Genomic DNA, 13,613 nt, shown 5'->3' on the forward strand with positions numbered 1-13,613 from the left:
CTGCAGACTTAATTTCAGAGGAAAAGAAGTCTGGAAAGTAAAACTTTGGAATTGAAAAGACTAGAAGAAATGATCAACACCCATATTATCCCTTTCTGCAAATCTCTGAAAATCCCATTGCAAGCAGCTTTGATTGGGGAACATGGGCAAGTCGCTTAGATCCATTTACTATACGTTAATAAAATGGGAACTGGGAAGGTTTTCTGACTGAATACATATTCCACCAGTAAGAGAGAACCTAACTTTCACCTTTAGGAATTTATCTTTTGTTTTATCAAATGTCTTCTAAAAACACAAAAGTTCTTTTGGATTGAGCTTTTAAATTTGCCTGTTAGTTGTTTTATTTTATTTTGTTTTAGTAAATACTTGAGATTTTATTTATTTATTTTATTTTTATTTATTATTTTTTTCTGTATTTAGGACAGGGTCTACAGGGTCTACAAGGTCTCACTACGTAGATAGGACTTGTAATGATTTTCCTGTTTTCAGCCTTCCAAGTGCTGGGATTACAGGCGCGCATCACCACGCCCAGAGTCCATCACCGTCTAAGGATGCTCCACGGATGGGGCCAGCACACCGGGGATTCAATCCCAGCTGCTGAGCTCTGCCTAAGCAGGCGCTTTAGTCTGCTGAGCTATCAGGCCGGCATGCTTTCTTCCTCTTTTAGTTTTTCTTCCTTCCTTTCTTTCTTTCTTTTTCTTTCTTTCTTTCTTTCTTTCTTTCTTTCTTTCTTTCTTTCTTTCTTTCTTTCTTTCTTTCTTCCCTTTCTCTCATCCCTTTTCTTTCTTCTTCCTTTTCTTCTTTCCCATCTTCTTTTCTGCTACAAATTAAAAGAACTTGTGGTGCCTAGTACTACATAAAGCTGGAAATACAAAGATAAATATTGCTACTTAAGTACATCATAGTGTAAAGAGACAAGGATATTAGTCCAGTGACAGAGTAATGAAATGGATGATGGAGGTTTGTGAATCAGTGAACTCAAACTCAGGAGCTTTACTAGAGAGCAAGAAAGGACAGTGTTATCTGGACCATACAACACTAGTTGAAGAAGGAAGGTTTTAGAGGAGAGACCTGGCAGGTAACCCCAACTGTCATAGGATAGCTGTCATGATGTACAATATTGGAACCACAGAGGCTGCTAGGTCTGTCTTGAACACAGGAGCTTTGGGTACCGGGAAGATAGCAATACATCATAATGCCTAATTGTTGAATTTAATGTTTTTATTACTTACCCATGAGCCATTAGCATACAACACTACTATGTGATTCCAACCCAAGGTTAGAATAAAATAATTTCATAAATTTGTCTCTACTTTCAAATCATAAATTTGTCAAGCTGATTTTGGAAGCTCAAACAGCCTACATAAATCAGTTTTAACTGGTAGATTTATCTCAATTAATAATGAAGTTCAAATGGGACCCTATCTTTCCTCCAGTAGTTACTCAAATAAATATAGAGCATTTATATTTTGACTCATCCCTAAGGCTCTCTCTGTTAAGACACTGGAATTATTGTTGATGGCAAAACACAAAAGGGGAAACAGACAGAGCTTCTTTTTCTTACTAAACACTTCCCTTCTGTTCAACTTTAGCATTTTCACAGAGCTATTAAATGTCATGTTTGAAGTAAATGTCATTGAAAATCCAGAGGCAAATTAGAAGAAATAACATTTGATTTTAATAACAAAATAACTGCCTAGAATGGCATGAGCTGGCAGGAGAATTCCCTAAACCATTACCCTCTTCCTTTGCTCCCAACTTGCCTGCTCCTAGCACCCTTTCTCTTAATTCTCTAACAAGAAGCCTAGTAACAATACATTTAACTGGTGAAAGACAACCATCTCCACTGGCCTAGAATTTTATTAACTGCTATAATTACATAGAAAGAATGTTTTATTTTCCCAGAGATATCCCTCTTAAGACATGAGGCAATCCATCTCTCAGACTGGTGACTTGAGAACTTGCACACAATTTTTAGCAGCTCAACTTTTTCTAAATGTCAGCAACGTGCCTGCCAGTACTCAGATGAGTACTCTAACTTTAGAGACTTTTTAAAGGACAAAATCTTTGTTACAAACCCAAATAACCTATGGTGAGCAATGATTTTAGTTTTTTGAAGGGATTATTGTGGTGCTCAGATGGACTGATTAATGGTAAAGGTTAGCTTAACACACTGTTGCTGTTCCTTTGAAAATACTGATCTCATTGTGCTGCACATTGTCATGGGTTTGGAAATATCTGAGGTATATGTTTTCCATTTCTTTATATCTTGACCTACAACTTCATTTAATAATGAGTCTATTTAATCGTTTGAATACCTTCTTTAGATCAAGGATTCTCATAAAGCAATCTTTAGAGAAGTAGGGAAAAGGGACACATATTTACCAGTAGTACCATCCATCATACTACTGTCAATACCATGTAAAACCCAGAGATAAATTACAAAAATATCATCTGAGTTTATGAAGAAAATATCTCTGTTTCACTGTACAAACTGGTGGGAGAAATCTCTATACAATCACTCTATTCATGTACTGTTAGTCCACTTACTCCCAAGCCCTAACCTTTCCTATATCTTTCCAACATAATCTAGTGGTAATACACTTAAGCAATGAAAAACAACTATCCCACTAGCTCTGTGAGTCGTATAGAATCAGGAAACTGAAGGACTGCTCCAGGAGGACATGCACAAGTTTTAAAATCAATTCCTTGTCCCCAATATACTGCCAGCCTCTCACATGTCTGAGAATCACTGTTTCATAGACATCTTTACAGAATAATGATTTCCTAATTGATCATAAGCTTATATAAAGAGGGTCACACAGAGATTCAAGGATTTCCATAAAATTATTATTGAAAATATTTTGCACTGTAACTCCCTGTTTCTTAACAATCATTTGGATACATTCTTAGATTTCAGTTCCAGGAAAATTTGTCTTTCCCAACAAAAAAACCAGAAAATTAAATCTAATAATATCAAAATAACTCTGAAGAAACAGCATGAGGATTGGTGGAAACATCATCAAAGATATAAACCAATAATGTTTATATTTTTCATTGTACTTTGGCTCTCACAAAGCTCAGGTTTACGTTTCTATTAAATTGCAGCACTTATCTTTCTCTTATGTTGCTGCTAAGAATGATCTATCTCTCAATCGCTCCCATTACTGGACACTTAATCTTTTGTTCTTAATGTAATATTGTTTCATATGTCTTTGATTTTAAGCTTTCATGTGTTGTTTCATATGTCTTTGATTTTAAAAGAACCATAAGTAATGCAATTAAAATTAAAGCAGCTTCTTTTTGTTCTGTTTAAGACTGCTCAAGTATCTAACTTTTTTCTGACATTTCTTTTTTATTAGTCATGTTTAATATTTTATGTGCTATTTGATTTCTCTAAGTATTTGTTTCCTTCATTGTACCCTTGGCATTTGCATTTTCAGCATTTTAATCTTTCCTATTGAAAATTCCCAAGAGATGCTCCTTTATATAATCTCTTGTTATGATGATTCTTGATTCTTCCCACCTATAAATGGGCATTGGATAGCACGGTGGTCCAGTTCTGATGTGACTCGTGATTTATTTATTTTTTTCAATTATCAATTGACTTTATTTCCTCTCATGTGGCATTATCAGCAGAATATATTTCGTAAATAAAATATATCATCAAACTATTTCTTAACCATATCACCTATCATCAGTTATATTATATTGTCCTGAATGAAGGATATTTGGTATCTGTAATAGTCTTATGGTATTTTGAACCAGATTCTAATAACAAATTTGGGTTTTTCAAATGGTGACATAAACTCACATTAAAATAAAACCCAAATACAGGCCAAGTTTAATACAATTACCAACTAATAAGTGATAAAGTTCAAAGATAACTTCTGTTAGCATGAAATAATTTTAGTGATGAATATATAATGCAGTATTATAATGTATTATAAACTCATGATTTAAATGACAACAGACATTAAATAAGCAATGCTATGAATATATTGAAAGAAGCATTATAAAGTACAGGGTATGGCTGTGATCTAATGTAGGGTTTCCGAATCTCAGCATTCTTGTCATTTTTGACAGATAATCTGTACTGTGGGAGGCTGCCTTGTGTATTGTATGATGTTGAGCAACATTCCTGGTCTCTGCTTGCTCAGTATGTGTTCTTGGCATGCTCAGTTGTGATCAATGTGTCTCCAGGCATTGCCAGACATTCCATGTGATACAAAATCGTCCCTCACTTGAGACTCCCTACTCAGCTCTCGTCTGGGTGCGATGAGTAAATTTAGTGTGCAAACTGGAAGTTGTGAATAGACCAGTTCGACTGAGAGTCAAGGGATGAATCAGAATTAATAGAAATTAGTGTTTGGCAGGGAAGCGGGTAGGAAGCTTTAGAGACAGGAGAAACCTCAATATTCTAGAAGGGATCCCAGCACCCACAAGACCATGGGGTAGAAATGAGCCTGGGATAGTCCAGAAACTCAATGGCCAGTATGGACAAGTGCATGCAGTGTGCTCATAGAATGGTGACTGCCAAGCTTGAGAGGCATGTCTATCTTGCTGGAGCAGTAGATCATGCTAAAAACTAAGAGAAGTGGAAAACAGAAGCATTTTTAGCAGGAAATTAAGATACTAAATTCCAGCAAGATAATGGCAGGAATTAGGAATACTCAACCAATTATAATAATTTTAATGAATAAGAGTAGAACCTTGCAGGTCTGTGGATGACTTCAATGAGAAATGTCCTTGGCATGCTCAATTGTGAGCTTATGCTTAATGGTATAATCTTGAGAAGCAAGATATGCATGTGCATATATGTATATACAAATATATTGCCTCTATATTTTAACCAAAGGTCAGTTTTGAAGAAGAAATCACCATAGAAGACCATTGTACAATGTTACCAACTGCTGTTAACCTTGAAGCCAAGGGAAGTGTCAGTGATGCAGAAGCTATAGCCACCACTGGAGAGGGCTGCAGAAGAGATGTATTATAGAAGATAAACAAAGAAAAAGCCTCTATTGCAGAGTTCAGGGACACATGAAGTTTATTCCCCAAGAAACTCCTGAGGATACTGCTGGAGGCAAGGCAAAGAAGATTGGAATCTGGGCCAGCAAGAAAAAAGATACAAATTATTATAGGGTTGATGGCCTGATCCAGTTTAAATGTGTATAGATGTCTTATCAGGAAATGCATAAGGAAAGACTGGGAATATGGTACATGATGAACTAACTTTAAGACTGTGTGTGTGTGTGTGTGTGTGTGTGTGTGTTGAAATAATGGGCATTTGGATTTAACAGGGAAACCTAGAAATTATGGTATCATAAATAAATTTTACCAAATTTCCTATTTTAGTCAGTTTTCCTGTTGCTAAAACACCCAATTCTACAACTTAAAGAAATAGAGATGTATTTTCAAACTAGTTTAGGAGGATTAGGTTCATGGTCAGCTAGTCCCAGAGTAGAAGGGTATGGGAAAGCAGCACTGCTGGGTTTATGATGACCAAAAGCAGCACATGGTAGCTCCTGCTGAGGAATGGGGCAGGAGCCAGATAGGACACGAAGATCATGTCTCTATGACCTTCTAGCCACAAGCAGAAGTGTGTAAGCCCCTAGGTCGCTAAGCAAATTAAGTCAAAGCAATTAAATTTAATCACCACGTCCCACCCCTTGTCAAAATGACACTCAAGCATATCTCCTTAAGCCATACTTAACCTTCAAATAAACCTAATCTTCATAATTCCACCCACCATGATATAACTATCAAATGCATGACTGAAAATGTACCAATACTTTCTCTAAAGGTTCAGTAGTTATAGAATTTCTCAAAAGTCCAAGTCTACTCTTTGACTGAAGGCAAACTTTAAGCTATAAACGTGTACAAAATTAAGGAATCAAATTGCCTGGTCTCATCATAAAATGGAACAAGTTAAATATATCTGCTCCCAAATGTAGGAGGAATATAAAAGAAGAGGATCAAAGCAAGAATGAAACCAAACAGGACAAATATTAAGTCCTGTAGCTCCATGTCCAGTGACCAGAGTACAGAGTGGTAAGGTGCGAGTTCTAAAGGGCTCGGCCAGACTCCCAACATGTCCTCATCACTTACAGCCTACATTACCTTTCTCTTTGTTCTCAGAAATGTGCTTTTCTTATTCCTCGGCTTTCAAGCCAATACTCTTGATAATCCAACTGAACTGCCACACCCTCACTTTTATGGCACTCTGGAAATCAGTGGACATTCCTAGAAAACTAGGATTAGAGGCCCCATTTCACCCAGCTATTCTCTTTCTTCCAGTACTTCCCAGGATAATTAAAAACATCATGCCATGGAGAAAAATATGCACCTGTGTTTATAGAAGCACAATTTGTAATTGCTAAATCTTGGAAACAATCTAAATGTCCATCAACTAAGGAATAGATAAAAATGTGGTATTTTTATACAATGAAACACTACTCAGCTACAAAAAAGGAGAAACTCAAAGCTTTTATAGGCAAAATGGATGCAACTAGAAACCATACTCAAAAGTGAAATAAATTAAACTTGCATGTGTAAACATATTGTCTCCCTAGTGTAAGAAAGTGGAAAACTAAATATAATCCAAAGTCTATAATACATAATGTGAAAAAGAATGAAACTGCTCAAAATGAAAGAACAACTGATGTGGATGAAAGAAGATTACAAGATAATGAAAGAAAAAAAATATACATGCACACAAGATAGGTATGATAGTTATAGTGCTAATTTATCTTAGTTCTTTTAAAAATGGTTTGCTTATATTCTTTGATGAATTTTTCATGCCTACATCTTATAATTTGAACAACTACTTTGAAGATAACAATATGCAAAATATTAACCATTATTAATCTCCTATCATCTTGCTTTAAAATTCTATGTCTTTTTTTTCTTGAAAAACAAAAACAAATTATGCTGGGTTTGTGTTCAAACAGTTTAAATTGTGAGCAAAGAACATTTCATGTGAGCCAACATTCAGTTACCAATGAAAAGATTTCTACTTCTATGGGAAAATAAAGACTTACACCTTCTCCCCAGATGTAGAGGCCTAGACCCCTAGCTGAAAGCACCACAAAGAAAGACAAGGGATTACAGTCTCAGAAAAGAAGAGCTCTTGCAATCTCTATAGCCAAAATAACTTTGTTTTGTGAAATGATGACTTTTTTGTTGTTGCTATTGATACAGGATCTCACTACGCAGTTCAAACTTGTAGTGATCCTTCCATCTCAGTCTCCCCAGTGCTGGGGTTACAGACATGCTCCATCACACCCAGTTTTGGGGCCAGCACAGCACACCTGGGCTTCTGGGGCATGTGGTACTGGGGATTGAACTCGGGTTCTTGCTTTTGCCAGGCAGGTGCTTGGATGGCTGAGCTATCTCCCCAGCCCCAGCATTTTTGTCAACCCTCTTTCCTGTTATGGAGGGGAGAATTGATCAATTTTTCCACCTCATGTTTGTTAGTTGCTCTCTGGCAACTGGAACATTTTCTATGTCCAGGATTGGGAGTGAGGAAAGCTGTGAACCAAGCATAAGCAGCATTCTAGTGAGGGTCTGAATGATGGCAAAACATAGTGGTATGGTTATTTTACTGTATTTCTATATTTTTTATGCCATTTCCACCTTTAAAAATAACATTGACGTGCACTGAGCCCTCAAGCTAGTCTCCCATTCGTCTGCACTCCAAGTTAGTTTTCAGCACTCACTGCTTCCTTTGGTTTCTGGAGTCACAGTCTGAGTAGAATTCTATGACCACTTCAGAAATTACTAGCAATTTGGAATAGGATACCTGTATCTTTTACACTATGATGCTGTAACATCTTGGAACCTTGCTGACCTTGGGAGAACTGCTTTGCACAGGAGTAGCAAATTGCTAGGGGTAGCAAACAACTCTCTTTCCCAGTATGCCTTTCATATAGGAACCGAACAAACCACAGGTCAAACCCCAGCTGCTTCTTTACACCTCAGGTTACTCTTCACTTGTCCTAATTACCCCTATGTCAGATAACTGCAAACTGGGACAATGTCTTTAACCCAGAGGCTTCTGATGTTCTCCAGTCCTGAACCTGTCTGCACCATCTCACTTATTTCTCTCTGCAGGACCATGATGGTGGCTTTTGCCTGAATTTGCCCCTTGTTCCACAGCCTCCAGATCTGCTCTAGGTGCTTTCCCATGTGACTAGGATTGGTGTGATATAACCACTTCTCTTAGGAGTAGCAAGTGTATATACTGAAAGTAAATTGTATACAATATTAGAACAAGAGTTAAAAATGTTGAAAAGAAAAACCTAGATACATTTTGATTCTGCATTAATAACCCTGCGTTTCAATGGTAAGAAGAAACACTGAAAGGACTCCCAGGATTTTGAGGCAGATTTATGTGTTTCAGGATCATTCCCAGAACATCAGGCCCTGAGCTCTAGTCATCTAGCACTTATGCGAGATACACAAGCAGGAAGTACAGAGGCAGAATGTCTTGTCAGTTGGGGACTGGTTTATACAATGTGCATCATGATGACCAGCTACGCATCTCGGTAATTGGCTGTTTCTAAGAGACAGGAGAACCTGGAACTGCAACAGGAACCTGGGCAAAAAGAAACTGATACATATTGTCTAGTAGAGGGCAGGGGGAGGGACATTTTCTGCTACAGAATTATTGTTAAAGGTTGGTTAAAATACTTATGATTTTCTCGTGCTTATGCAGAACTAGCTCACTTATTTTATTCAAAGTGGATGATGTACCAATATTAGATGCTTTTCAAATTTTGAGAGCTCCACTAAACATTAAGATTCCTGATAACGTTCTTCAGGTTTTAATTATCCTAGCAACCATATAATAATTTCATAAAAAGATGTTTGTTTAGAATTTTAGTTTTGTAGCATTTGTTTGGATTTCAATTTCTTGATTTCAGTTGGAGAAAGCAGAAAACCACAAAGAGAAGTTATATAGCTTTTGACCTTGGTAAAACAAGTCATCATTTTCCATCTCATGGAAAACTGCCTTTATTTGAATATCCCTCTCAGTTCTTGTTCCCTTTCTTTCCATGTTTACTCTGAATTTCTGTGTGTTGGCACTCCTGTTAATCTGATCTATCATGAGGTGCATATACATCCTGCTTCCTGCTTAAATTACCTTATTTACAAAGGTCTTGATTTACCAGTTTGTCATAATTAAGTGCATGCTCTCAGTATTTAACAATAAACTCAATTACAAAATGGTTTCTACAAAGTCCAACAGAAATGACTTCTATTTTTTATAAAAAGTTCTTTTGTATCATCATGAAATTTTCCTAATATTTCTATATATAAAATGTATTTTCTGATAATAGCAAAATTTTTCATTTTTGTTCTGGAGACAAAGCTTGAAATATTTAATAATGCATTTATTGATATAATCTAGAAGTTAATTAGATGTTTATAAGAGTTAATTTAATTGACAGAGAACATGTCAAAAATTTTCCATGTATTATATCATTAACAGTTGGTAACTGCTCACATTGGTAATGGAATATTTTTCTGTACTTGCAGAAGACAAAGTTATCTTCAAGAAGGTATAATATAGTATAGAAAGGCATCATTGAAATTACACATAAGGTGAAATAAATATAAAAGTTTAAAACAAGAAATACCTTTTCACATAAAAGCCAAAGGAATATTTTACTTTGTGAATGTATATCATTACTCATTAGCATAAGAAGATTATATATTACAAAACTAGAAATGAAACAAAAGCTATGTTACTACACAGTGTGCTTAATACACTGGTCATTTTTATTACATCTTTTCTATTCAGTTATGTGAGGTATTTTTTTGCATGTAAAAAGATGAGATAGATCACATAATTAGTATAATTAAGCTAAAAATAATTGTTTTGCATGTTACATAAATCATAAAAAATTGTGCTTCTCTCAAATTTCACAGTGTAATTCACATTAAAGTTACACCAAGAGGGTCACTTCAAATTTTCAAAAAGTTCCACCAGTCTTCTATAGACCTTCATTCTTATGTCTTTCATTTAGCCAAATTACTATGCAAGCTACTAAGAATTGCTCTGAAGATAACTATATGTAATTCTAGCTCCGTGGAGATAAAAATGAGTGAAACACAATCCTCAGTGCAAGTACTTCATAATATATGTTTTAGGGTGAGGAATGAGACAAGTCTACTTCTAACTGTAATCTTAATGAAATGCAATACCAAGAACTGAAGCTCATAACTCTTTAAAGGAAGGAAAAATAACTGGCTTGGGAACTAAGATGAATCTAATAGAAGAAATAATATTTCATTTACACATTCACTTATTTAAGAAACATGAGCCAAAATTATATTTAGGAGCCAGACAACAAAGGATAGATTTTCAACAAGCTGGGAGAAGTCTCCAAGAAAAATAAATAATATAAAAAAGTGCTCCTGAAGGATTCCTCAAATGATATGTAATTTTGTGTGAATCAGGAATGTGTAGAGAATAATACAGGGAATAGGAATACATAGAGATAGAACTTAATGACATATGTGAGATCTGATTTAGGAAAATCTTGACTTGCAGAACCAGAAGCTTCAGTTTTTACTCAGTGGTTAGCAGAGTATAGGAGATACTTGACAAACTTGCTTTGTATTAACTCTCTCTACCAAAAATGGCCAAAGATTAAGGGTTGAATTCCACACTCTCTTTGACGAAGCGACCAAACATGTTCACTGGAAGAAAGGATAGCCTCTTCAATAAATGGTGCTGGAAAAACTGGCTTTCCACATGCTGAAGGCTAAAAATAGATCCATGCCTATCACCATGCACAAAACTACAGTAAAAATGGGAAAAAAATTCAAATACTAAATCTGAAACACTAAATTTTCTGAAAGAGAAAGTAGGTATAAATCTTAAAGACATAGCAGTAGGTAGAAAGTTTATAAACAAAAACCAAACTATATGGGAAATACTTCAAAGAATCAACAATTGGGATCTTTTATTTTTGAAAATTTTCTGCACATCAAAAGAAATCAGCAAAGTAAAATGAAAACCCACAAATTGGGAAAAAATTGTAGCTGACTATTCCTCAGAGAAAGGGTTCTCTAGAACATATAAAGAATTAAAAAAAAAAACAACTCTAAAATTCAAAACCCAGTACAAAAAAAAGAGTATTTGAGATGAATATACACTTCACAAATGAAGAAATACAAACAACAGATAAATATATAAAATCATGTTCAACAGCATTGGTCATTCAAGAGATGCAAAATAAAACAATGCTGAGATTCTACCTTCCCCCAGAAAAATGGCTATCATTAAGAGCTCAACAAATAACACACTGGAGAGGCTGTGGGGAAAAAAGAATCACTTTCCATTGTTGGTGGGAATGCAGACCTGTATAACCATTATAGAAATCGGTGGAAATTCCTCAGAAAGCTGGAGTTGGAGGTTCAATTCAAGCAGCTGGTCCCCTCCTACGTATTTTTCCAAAAGAACTGAAAACATCACACCACAGTGATGTATAGTCACCCATGTTTATAACAGCATAATTTGTCATAGCTAAATCTTGGAAACAACTCGAATGCCCATCAAATGGGTAAAAAAGTGTGGTATTTTTGAACAATAAAGTATTACCCATCCATAAAAAAGATAAATTTGAAGCTTTTATAGATTAATGGATGCAACTAGAGACTGTATTGGTAAGTGAAATAAGTCAGACCCACAGGTGCGAACATTGTATTTTCTCACTAGTTTGAGAAAGTGAAAGAATAAGTAAAATCTGAAAGGTACAATAGATACTGTGAAATGGAAAGAATCTGTTCAATGAGAAGAAAAACCTGGGATGAGGAAAAGGACAAAGAAAGAAGGGAAAAAGATGTTTATGTATATATGTAGAGTAGTTTGGATAAATCAGTTTGTACTGCTGATTTCTGCTGGTCTGTTGAAAGAAGTTAATGTTTAAAATTATTTATTTATTTTTGGCATTCCTTTTATTTTATTTCACTAAGTTTATAAATTGTTCAAAGCTTTCTTAGATTCTTAATAATAGTAATAGAATAATTTGGCACATTAACATTATAATATATGTTTAAAAATGAATTTAAAAATGTATCTACCACTAATCAACATTTTAATGTAATGCACATATATCTTACAGTTTTTAGGTCAAATACATAAAGGTTCGTAAGTGGTTAACTGATAAAACAATCACAGATTGCAGTAGTAATATGTGTTTTGTATGTATGTGTGCATGTGTTGTGTGTGTGTGTGTGTGTGTGTCTATACATACCAATCAAGGGTAAAACTGCATCCTGGCAGTAATTACATCAACATTTTTCGATGTAATTTACAAACCCTTTTCTTTGTGTGTTTCTGTACAAAAGATATATTCTTTTCCTTCTTCATTCTTGATGAGATTTTTCTGCAATAACTTTACATTCATACATTGCCAGTTGTTGACCAATGTTTCCCATTGTTATGCTTCCAGCAAAATGTATACATGGTAACCAGGAGTGAACATAGAAAAGAATCTGGAGATGTATTGTGATAAACACCATTATAGACTAGCAGCTGAGTGACCACAGTTGCCAAGAGAGCAATTCCTACTCCAAGGCCAAAACCATTTCTCGATCTATTGAAAGTCCACCACAGTCAAATGGAGAGTACAGCCAGTGTGAGAGATAGTTGTATGTTGTTATCAAAATCCACTTTGGCACTGGCATGATTTATACCAACAGACAGCTACATACCGCATCACACTGGGTCACTCTCTTTTAAATTTATGTGGCTCTCTTAGATGCCTGTCAATGCCGGGGTATAATCCAATCACAGCTGAAACTCTGCCACAGCATGGTGGCTCCTACTGCGCCGAAGAAAAGATGCTTGCAATCACATCAGGAGGAAATAACATCACATTTCTCTGAATCTGGAGCAAATTTAACGCTAAAGCAAGAAATACTCCAATAAAAAACAAGACTACTCCTCGAATCACCAAGATCATACTCTGGCTAGTGACAGATGAGATAGGTGTGCCACATTTTTTGGGCCCAGGTGAGGATGTTTCTCTTTCTGCCATGGTTTCATAAGTTCAGTAAGCAGAAATCCTCCTCCTCCACCATCTTTTGGGACCAGCCTAAAATTATTTAATTAATTAATTATTTTTCTTTTAAAATTTCTTGTAACTTTTTATTTTATCTATTTTTTAAAACCAATTTTGTAGGTTTATATCTGATAGGCTAAAAGACTAACTTGAAGATAACATTATGCAATACAACCACCATTGTTGAATTCTTATTACCTTATTTAATGAAATTTTGTATTGTTTCTATTTTTTCCATTTTGTATTTTTATAAAAATAATTTTAAAATTCTACAAAATTATTGCATACTTCATATCTAGAATTTTAAATAGTTTCATAGTGGCAATTGTATTGTTAGTCTGCTTAATATTTAATCAATTTAATAAAAATGAGCTCAAGCTCATTTTTAGTGTGATAGTTTGTAAAGGTGTTTATTGATGTATAATTTACATGTAGTGAAATTCAGTATTTAAAATGTATAATTTGATGACTGTTGGAGAACATACATAGTCCTGTAACCACTATCACAATCAAGCTTTAAAACAGTTGCATCAT

General features: G+C 35.1%; 1 pseudogene; it reads right to left on the minus strand.

The window, feature by feature from the left end:
- Window positions 1-12,351: 12,351 nt before the first annotated feature.
- Window positions 12,352-13,055, minus strand: LOC101566980 (annotated as a pseudogene).
- Between the last annotated feature and the right edge of the window lie 558 nt (window positions 13,056-13,613).

Source organism: Octodon degus, unplaced genomic scaffold, assembly GCF_000260255.1.
Source record: "Octodon degus isolate 3935 unplaced genomic scaffold, OctDeg1.0 scaffold00081, whole genome shotgun sequence".
NCBI classification, from domain to species: Eukaryota; Metazoa; Chordata; class Mammalia; order Rodentia; family Octodontidae; genus Octodon; species Octodon degus.